Genomic DNA, 11088 nt, shown 5'->3' on the forward strand with positions numbered 1-11088 from the left:
TCTCCTTCCGGTTCCACGTCCTTGCCTCTTTCTCTTCTCTTGCTCTTTTCACGTGTTCTTCCTTTCTCCCCAATTGGTTCCTTTTTCTTATTTTATGAAAAATAAAATAAAATAAATTAACCACAACTTAATAAAATGCCTAACTAATTAGCACCCCTCTTTTACTAATACCACACCATAAGCCCAATAGCTCTTACTCCATCATTTTCCAATTAAATCCGATTAAAACACTAAAATTCCAATTATTTAATTTAAATCCAAATTAAATTAATAAACTGAAATTATGGGGTGTTACAGGTTACAAATATTTGGTTTCAAGGATAAGCAATATTTCTCAACTTCTATTTGATGCGCAATTTCATGTTGTCATCAGACTACATGAATCTCTCTTGAATCTCTCCCCATTCGGTCATGATAGATATGTTTAATTTATCATCCTTCATCACACCATCATCATCAAATCAGAGCCTTTTATAGTGAGTGTAAATCTCATCCATACGTATCGGCGCGTTGACCTTCATTTTCTTTGCAACTAAACAAGCACGTGGAAGACTGTACATCTTCCGAAGAATACATCCACATTTTAAACCACCTAATATTGTTTTCTCTACTCCCTTGGCTTCATGATAAATAAAATTCAATATCGTCCGAGATATGTTGTCGACCAACTATGCATAAAGGATGTTGTCTTTGCACCAATGTTCTAATACAGTAACGCTCTGACCAAAAGATGTATATATCTCATTATGTTGATTTAGGATCATTTGGTTCATGGAGTTATAACATCTACAAATATCATATTTATTGTTTCTCATCCAATTCTTCAATATAGCATGTGCAGATTCAACTTTGTTGGTTGTTGTATTGTCAAAATGCCTAACTTAATCGGTCCAAACTCATATAATAATCTCTTTCACCTGGTCTAAAATTATGCTTTAAACATATTTCAAGAAATTTGGATATCTCACTGTCATACCCCAAAATTTTCCCATCATATTTTTACTTTCAAGCTCAATCAAGTATCAAAGGTTCAAGGCTTGACTAAGTACACACTCTCCTAATCAAAGGCTTCTAAACTAGGGTTTTGAGTTTCTTGGTGAAAATGGGTAAATCAAGATCTCCAATGGACTTCATATGAATTCCTAGGCTTCAAACTATTCCTATGACAAAATTCAAGCTTCAATTCCCAAGATCGCTCAGTCAATTGCTCAGATAGTCAACAGTCGACTAGTTTGACCTAAAAGTCAATTGTGGTCAAAATACAGTCACAATTCCTGATTTTTGGTCAACATCCTTATTTTGAAGTAACATTCATCATTTGATCAAGGGTTGATCATGATTCATCAAGGAAAGTTCAGAAATCAACAAAACTCAAAGTTTCTAAATTAGGGTTTTTGACCTAAAAGTCAACTGAACTTTGACCAGCCATAACATTCACATGGAACATCATAAATTTCCCAACCAAATCTCATTTTGAAGGAAATTGAATTCTCTACAACTTTGTCTGTCTAATGCCAAGGCCAAAAATGCTTCATTTGGGAGATATGAGCCAAAATATTACAGGTCCTTCCAGAAGCCTGCAAAAAGCTGTTTTTTGTCAGGAGCTATATCATCAAGATAAAATCTCCAAATGAAAAAAAGGTTCCAAAATGGATTGTAGAGGACATCTTGGGATTTCCAAAAAGTCCTAGATCATCTCCGTACAATAAAAATTGATGGAGTTATAGCTTGCACAAATTGGTCGATTTTGAGAAAATGCACCTAATGCAAAGTGGTGAAGTTTGATGTTTTGAACTATTGGGCCTAACTTTTGGACTCTAAACTCATCCATGGAATAATTCAAGACCTCTAAGTCTATTATTTTATTTTTATAACTTTTATTTATATTTATATGAATTTCTATTCATTTTAATGTTAAATAAATCAAATAAAATATGGAATAAATAGATTTAAATCAAAGAATTTGTGTTCAAATCATATTAAGTGACTAAATCTCCAAAATATTGATCCAATTTTCGTACAAGGCAAAATTAGGGGAAAGAGTGATTGAAATTGGTCAATTTTGGAAAGCTTCAAAATCAAGATTCAATCACACATCAATTTCCAATTTGTCAATATTTGGATCCATATTTGTTGACCTAATGCATTCCATATAAGTAGGTGAACATACTCAAAGGGTGGAAGAGGATTCGTAGGCACAGGAACACGATTAAAGTCCAAAATATTCAAGAAATTGTTGAATTTGGTTTCTGAGTTTGGAAGAGATTCAGAGACTTTTGAGGATTCAAACATATTCCTGAAGCGCCCCTGATCATTCCCCAGTCATTATCGAAGCTTAAAGCCTCTAAATCGAGGCTTATACGTTTATGGTTTGCACTCATAATTTGGAATTCGTTTTCTTTAATTTGTGCATGATTAATACAATTTGATTGCGTATTCTTGTTTTTAATGATGTTTCGATTCTTTCTGGATAGTTTGATTGAATTTTGATCGCAAGATGGAGATTTCGCCATGGCTAGGTTTTAGAACTTCTGATTAGGGGTTTTGAATACAAGGAAAATTGGTGAAAATCAAGGCCTCTATCATGTTTAGAAAATGATTTATGATGTTAATCATGGTTTTGTTTGAGATTTATTCAATGTGTATTGCGAGTTTGGTTTTTGCAGGGATTGGCTATGAATGAATTTCGTAGCCAAATCGTGTTTGATTCGTAGCAAAAGTCTAGGGTCTGAAGGAAGAAGAAGGAGATCAAGGCGCCCATGTTTTTTTTTTGAATTTCTGGGTAATTAAATTTTATATATTATATTTGTTGGTTGTTTCATTAACAGCGTTGCGAAAATGGCCCAGTGGAGCGAAGGCATATTCCCCTATTGACTGCAGGGGCGAGGGATCGATTCCCACTCTCAACATTATTTTACAAATTTTTTCTTGCGCTGCTCCTGGCTACAGATCTGACGCATCCAGCAAACGAAGGACCATCATGCGCCCTCATCCAACAACCATCAGATCTATCTCCACTCCAATCAAACGCTCCTGGGAATGCGTCCTCACCATGGATCCTCAAGAGCACGTTGCACTGGATCAAACGCTAGGTTCTTTAATTTTTTTTATTATTTTATTTCTTTAATTTGATTTTAATGGTTTCTCTATTTTCTTTTTAACTAAAATTTTTATAAATTCTTTTTTTTAGAAATTTTTTAACCCCTTTTTCATAAAAATAATAACATTATTTAAATTAGGTTAATTTTAATTAGGTTAATAATTATGATTAGGTTAATTAGAGAATTAATTTAATTTAGGTTAATAATTAATTTAATTTAGGATTAATCAATTAATTAAGATAAATTGGGTTAACTAATTTAATTAGGATTAGGGTTTTTAATTAATTAGGTTCCCAACTAATAATTAATTAATTAAGGGCTTTGATCAAAATAAATTTTAACACTAACCCTAGTCTAGGTTTTGTTCCAAACCTGATTTTCTTTTAACTATGGTTAACTTTTCCCCACTCGGGATTTGCCTTTGCCATGTTGATTTCCCATCATCTGCCTAAATTATTCTTCTGCTGCAAGGTTTACAATTTTAATTTTTGATCTATTTTATTGTAACTGCCCCAAAGCCATGTAATAGTTTAGGGTTTTATTTTTTCTGCCTTTTCTTTTCTGCATTCACGGGTTTTTGGCTATGTAATCCCCTAGCCGAAGCCTTGTAATAGCTTAGGATTTACTTTTCTGCATTTTAATTTCTGTACAATATAACTGCGTGGTTAGTAATCCTAGGGAGTGATAAAATTGTTAATTAATTTAGATCACTAATTTTACAAGATAAATATATCTGAATTGAATCACCTGATTGTGACACACACACACACCTTTAATGGTAACCCTTCTTATGCTGCCTGTTGCCTTTCGATTTAAAAAATAGTCAAGTCCCTCGAATACGAGGATACCTTAGCAATGTTGCCCTCAGTTCATTATCATCATAAAAAGATCATAAGTCCCTTCGAGTTGCCTATGATAAATATGATCTTGTCCCTCGATGTTGCCTCGGTTAAATGATGATCGTCCCTTTCGAATGCTAAGGTATCCTCATTGGTTGCCTAAAATGACTATTGTATCCTCCCCTAAAGACCACCTGCCCTCTTTATAGTAGGGACAGTCTTATGGCGAACGATAATCCTCGACGACCCTTTTCAAATCCAATGAAAGGACTACCTGCCATCTTTATGGTATGGATACCCCTTTCAAACAAAAGTCTTAAAGAACAGAAAAAAATTAAACTTAAGGTAGGTTCTCTTAAATGCTTGCTCTATTCAAATTCAAAACAAAAATACTTTTCTCACTCCTTTTCAAATTACTTTCAAAAAGGCTACGCTTATTTTACAAGCTAATGTCCTTATTCAAATCCTTTTCCTATTCACACATTACACTTCAAATATTTTGAAAACAAAAAGTGAGCTAAGCAATTAAGAGCCCATGGATAACCATGGATACAAAGGGTGTTTACACCTTCCCTATATATAACCTACCCCCCGAACTCAAAATCTTTTAAAGGTCTTTCCTGCTCTTTTTGCCTTTCCTAATGGGATAAAATAAAAGTCGGTGGCGACTCTTGCTATCCCAACATTTTCAAAAAGTCAGTTCTCCCACCGTATCACACTCACACACACCCTCCTGAATTGATGACAAATTTTGCATATAACTCTTTCGTGAAAGAATTTATAACACCATTCCACGCATCCATTATTCTTTCCACTACCACACCAACTTTGACCATTTTCCTATCTCCAACTTTGATTTGTTTGGTCTCTACTACATGTTTAAGTTTGTTACTCATATTTTTGGTTGTGTGATACCTACAAAGTAATTCATTGGATGTAGGAAACACCTTTGCAACTGAATTAATCAAGGCGGTATCACGATCGATTACAATGACCTTCGACACATTTCTTGGTCCTTCAGCATAGTCTTACACACATTCAAAGCTCATGTAACATTGTCCGTTTTTGACTTTACAAAAATGCAAAACTAACTGAAAAATTCATATGCGTCGAAGTAACACCAACAATTTCTAGAAGAGGAAATTGTATGTTGAAGCAATTATAAGCACAATGGGAAATGTGTTAAACAACATGATGGAATTAGGATGAGTCCAAAATATATCTCAAACTATAACTCCATCCTCACACATTATGTACCTAGAAACATAGTGATCATCATCCAGAAGCTTCAACAGGTGTTGCATTTAATTATGGGTCGTCTTATCGCCTTGTTAATTACGTATTGTATTTTTTTTTTGTATTAGTGTTGTTATTTTCTAAATTTAATTGGGCAACAAGTTTATTCTTATATCATCGTAATTGGTATTGTTCCTTTCTTCTCTATCTCGCGTAGTTGCATTTAATTTACCTTAATTATTTTCATTGCTTCATGATCATTCAACTATTTTTCATTTACATAAAATTATTTTTCAACTGCATCAAAATAATGTTTTAGTTAAATTAAAATATTTTCATTAAATTCGCCTAGCATTAAATGGTTTTCACATTAAACTTTTTTTTCTTCATAAATTGCATATTCATTTTAGTTCAAATTTACGTCGATGATATTATTTTCAGTTCCACTAATGAATCTCTTTGCATCATTTTGCTAGTTTGATGCAGCGAATTCAAAATGTCCCTTATGGGAGAGCTCACATATTTCTTAGGATTGCAAATCAAGTAAGTCGAAGATGGAACTTTCATAAGTCAAACAAAGTATTGCTTGGAGCTTTTCAAGAAGTTCGATATGCAAAATTCAAGGAGCATTTCAATCCTCATGGCATAAAACGTGTTGATTGACAAAGACGAGAATAAAGTGGAGATCGAGATCACCAAATATAGAGGTATTATAGGATCTTTACACTATTTAATGGCAAGTAGTCCATATATTATATTCAATGTGTGTATTTGTGCCAGATATCTGGCATTACCTAGGGAATCCCACTTTAAGATTGTAAAAACAATTTTGAGGTATATTAACTAAACCTCGCAACACGGTCTTTGGTTTCCTAAAGGTAGCTCGTGTAGCTTAGTAGGTTATTCTGATTCGAATTTAATGGGGTGCAAGTCAGATAGGAAAATCACTAGTGGTACCTGTCACTTATTTAGATACTGTTTAATTTCTTGGCGCAGTAAGAAGCATCATATTGTTGCTCTTTCTACCACCAAGGCTGAATACGTAGCTGTTGGTAATTGATGTGCATAAGTCTTATGGCTAAGATAATCATTTCTAGATTATGGTTTAAAATATATTAATCCGAAGCCATTTTCTTAGAGATCATGTTGAAAAAATGAGACGTTGTTTTTGAATACGTTGATACGAAAAATCAACTTGTTGACATTTTTGCAAAACCATTGTTATCAAAAACCTTTCACAAGAATTGTAGGGAATTGGGAATCCTATATTCCTCATCTCTTAAATAGACCGGGATTTCTATTTTAGTTTCATTTTTTATTTTTATTTTGCTTTTAACTAACAAATTCTTGTAGTAAATCATAGTTCCACCAACTTCATTGGCATGTCTCTATAACTCCCGTATCCGTTTATATAATTACGTGTATGTTTGTTCTCTATATATTCATTGATTTACTTATTACATCTTTATTTTACTAATTCATCTTTAACATATTTTTTATTTTTTCATCTTTGTATTTAAAGTCTTTTTAAATGCGGTTTGTTAATTATGTGCATTTGAGCATTCATATACCTACTCATGCATTATTTAACATTCAAACTATGATAGTTTTGATCACTTAATTTTGTGTTGATGAGTTGTTGCATGTCTATTTGCGTGTTTGTTGCATATAGCATGTATATCTATGAGTTTTGTATCTGATCTTTATTGTTGTATATTCTTCTTAGCTTTTTAGCTCATGTGTTCATATGGAATCACTTATCTTTGCTTTTATTTTGTAGGTGATTTAGACTCGTTACCATCTATCTCTTTTTGACCTAGTTAAATGGGGAGGAGTTTTAATGTGTGTCTAGAATTGTGTTATGTGTTTAATGTTGTTGTGTGCATGCAATGTTAAAGGAGGGTCACAAGTGTTTATTTTCTTTGGCTCAAAGTTAACTCTATTCCAAGTGAAAGCTTACCAAGCATAAAAAATGGAGAGACTAAAGTTCCATGTCTTTAATATATTCAGGAGAGAACCCCAATACGGTTTTGTTGCTTGTCTTATAAGCTTTCTTATTATTTATTATTGTTTATTGAGTCTCCTTCACAATTGCACATCATTTGTTTCAGCATGCATAATTTAATTGTTTGTATTTGAGTATGGTAATTATGCTTTTAGTCAATTGCCTGAGCTAATGGAACAAGAACCATATTTGAGACATAACAAAGCGACACACGACAAAAGGAAAAGTGACAATATCATAATTGTCGCTCCCGGGATTTTCATCCAAGTACAAACGCGAAAGTGACGGGAAACAGAGTCGCCACCAGTGTGTATTTATCTCAAGAGAGGGAGATGAAACACAGAGTAAACCTGAGGGAAGGATAAGCATGGTCATCCCGACCAAGATAAACGGGTAAGGGAGTCGGTTACGCGAGGGGAAGGTGTTAGCATCCCTCACGTCCATCGTACTCGATGGGATCCACACTTGTTGTCTAATGTATGGGTGTAAAAGTCTACGTCTAAAGCTAAGAACTAAAATGCATGCAAAATATAGGGAAAATAAAGAGTTGTGCTCGCTTGAGCCCTACCCCAACGCCTACGTATCCTTTTTGAGGAATCAAAGTTACCATAGTTCGGCTCACTAGTTTTGTAAGTTTTGTGCATTTTTAGTGAACAATTATATTCGCATCCTACTACGGCTCAACCTTTGGAGACTCATGCAAGGGAGGTAGGAAGAAAATAACATGCTCTTAAGCACCGTGAGGCAAAAGAAAAATAAAGAGTTGGTTTGTGTTTTAATATGCATGAGAAGATAACCTTAAGCGAAAGGGAAATCTCTACCTATGTTGGCATACAAAAAGGAACTCTATGCTAAACCTAGCAATCCTACGAGGAAAACATCACACAAAAGCAAAAGTAATGAATTCGAGCATCGCTCAAGACACAAATAACTAACTATGGTCATGCCACCAAGGTAGTAAAATGGGGAAGCTTTAGCCAAGGGGTCATATCAAGCGAGGCAAATAAGCTAAGGTGATAAAAAGGGAAGCTATAGCCAAAGGGTTATATCAACCGAGGCAAACAAGCTAGCTATGGGAAATCAAAGTGTCTATACCATAATATCATATCACCAAGGCAAGAATGGAAAAAGGGACTTAATCACTTATGCGTGCGTGCACGAAGCATCAACGTCGGTCGACGCGAACTAGACAAAGCGTAAGATCCGATTGCAAGATCTTTTTTCCACTTAACATAAACTCAACAAAATCGAAGGGGCAAGTTCAAAAGCATCATTGTGTAACACGATCTAATGAATGACTCGATGAACGGTGGGGTCGATGAGCTCATATCGAGAGACATTCAATTGAGACATTGGAAAATATCTTATATATATATATATATATATATATATATATATATATATATATATATATATATATATATATATATATATATATATATATATATATATATATATATATATATAGGGTTAAATATGTTTCTAGTCCCTATAAAAAAATAGCCGACTTTTAGTCCCTATAAAATTACTTTTGCATTCATTTTTAGTCCCTCTACAGGGACTAAAAGTGAGTGCAAAAACAACTTTATAGGGACTAAAAGTTAACTTTTTTTATATAGGGACTAAAAATCAAAATTGAGATATTTATAGGGACCAAAAATTTACTTAACCCTATAATATATATATAAGATAAAATGTTTTTAAAAAGTTGAAACTCGTATCAAGAGACACTCAACTGGAACATTGGAAAATATATATTAAGTAAAATATTTTTTAAAAAATTAAAATAACAATTCTAATATTTATAGATTATGTATAAAAAAATATCTACCAAATATCAATACCCCGACTCAAATATATTCTAGTAATAACACATCATAATTAAAAAAGTAACGTGTAAACATATTGTTATTATTATTATTATTTTATTAATAATATAAAAATATAAATTGCCTTATTATTGTACAACAATTTATAATTTATAATTTAATATACTTCAAAAGGGAAAGTAATAATTTATAGCTCTAATATAAAATAAAGTTAATTATACAACAATTTATAATTTATAATTTAATATACTTTAAAATGGGAAGTAATACAAATTTAGAAAGTTTCTCAATGCATCATAATGTTATCTTACACACCATGTAAAATTTCAATTTTGTTCCTAGTTTTCGTAGGTGTACATCCGCAAGCACTCCATAATTTGAAAAAATTTGATTCCTTCCGTAGATGCATCTACGGAAGGGTAATAAACTAGTCTATATGGGAAAGAATACACATTAAAATTTCTTAAGGGAAGCTTCCGTAGATGCATCTACGAAAAAGATTAGCGCCAGATTGTTCCGTAGATGCATCTACGGAAGGGTCTGATATAGTTTGAACCAGAGTGATCACGCCCCCCATTGTTTCATTTCTCCAAACTTTTCATACTCAACACCCTAAAAACCTACATCATCAATACCTTATTTCACTCCAACACTCAAACTTTTTGGTGCAACAAATCAAAGGGAGAAAGAAGAGTCTGAATTTCAGGTAAATAATCACTTTCAACCACTACATTGTTCACATTGTCAATACATTTTTCTGCAAAAAGTTACGTAGCTTCCATAGATCCATCTACAAAACGTGTTGAAGATGAACACTTACGTAGATGCATCTATGGAATAGTCCCAGCAGTTTTTTTCCAGCATTTTGTAATTCTGTGTGATTTTGACAAAATAGGTATGGTGCACCCCGATAATATTTCAGGAGAATTAGCTACTTTAGTCGATGTTTGTACGAGTATCGACAGAGTAGTCGCAAATGTGGATGTCGGAGGTGACTTTCGTAGCAAGCTAGACTTTGATGATCGTGAAAGAATGCTAACATGGATTCGTAGGAACGCAACTAATCTTGGTTTTGTTGTGGTGATAGGAAGATCGGATAATGGTACGACAAGAAGAAACCTGTTTGTAACAATATTGTGCGAAAGAAGCGGGAAATACCATCCTCCTCTAAATTTTTTTAAAAGAAACGACACGGGTACTAGAAAATGCGAGTGTCCATTTAAAATCCGTTGTTACATGTTGGCTAGCACGAAGTGGAGATGCTCTGTTGTTTGTGGTTTGCATAACCATGATTTGTGCGCAAAATTACAAGGCCATCCTATTGCATGTCCGCTCAATCCGGTTGAGAAAACATCTATTAAAGACATGTACTAAATTTGTTACTAAAACTGCTGCCTACTGCTTTCTGTTCTGCTAAAAAATAGTAGGGAAACTTCCGTAAATGCATCTACGGAAGGGTATTACAATGAAAATTATAGGTCTTTACCGTAGATGCATCTTATGGAAGGGTGTGACGTTGAAAATTAAGGGTCTCTACTACAGATGCATCTACGAAATGGAGAAATCTATGACCCTTCCGTGGATATATATATATATATATATATATATATATATATATATATATATACGGAACGTTCAATGACAGACATTGTGTGGTCCATATTCTCCAAAGGCTTCTATAAATTTGGGGTATCTATGTTTGCATTACACACAAGCACAAACCCTAAACACAAACACAAAAATGTCTCGCATTAGGCCAGATGGATGTCACCGAACATCAATGAAGCGTCATAATCCTGAACTAGAATACCGCATAAGGGAAGGGCACGTCATTTTCTCTCCCGTCAAACCCCCCGTGCCGGTGAAGTTTTGGAATATTCATTCCTTCGACCAACTCAAGAGGACTATCATGTCTTTTTTAGAGGGGGAATACAAACCCCAGAGAAGAAATCAAAAGGATCCAAAGGCTCAGAACAAGGACCTCGTTTGAGACCGGAAAAACGGAACGTTGGTGGGATGAAGTGAAATTCGACATGGATTGCATTCAAATGATGCATGGATTAGATGACATTGTTTTA

Source organism: Vicia villosa, linkage group LG1 (genome assembly GCF_029867415.1).
Source record: "Vicia villosa cultivar HV-30 ecotype Madison, WI linkage group LG1, Vvil1.0, whole genome shotgun sequence".
Taxonomy (NCBI): Eukaryota; Viridiplantae; Streptophyta; class Magnoliopsida; order Fabales; family Fabaceae; genus Vicia; species Vicia villosa.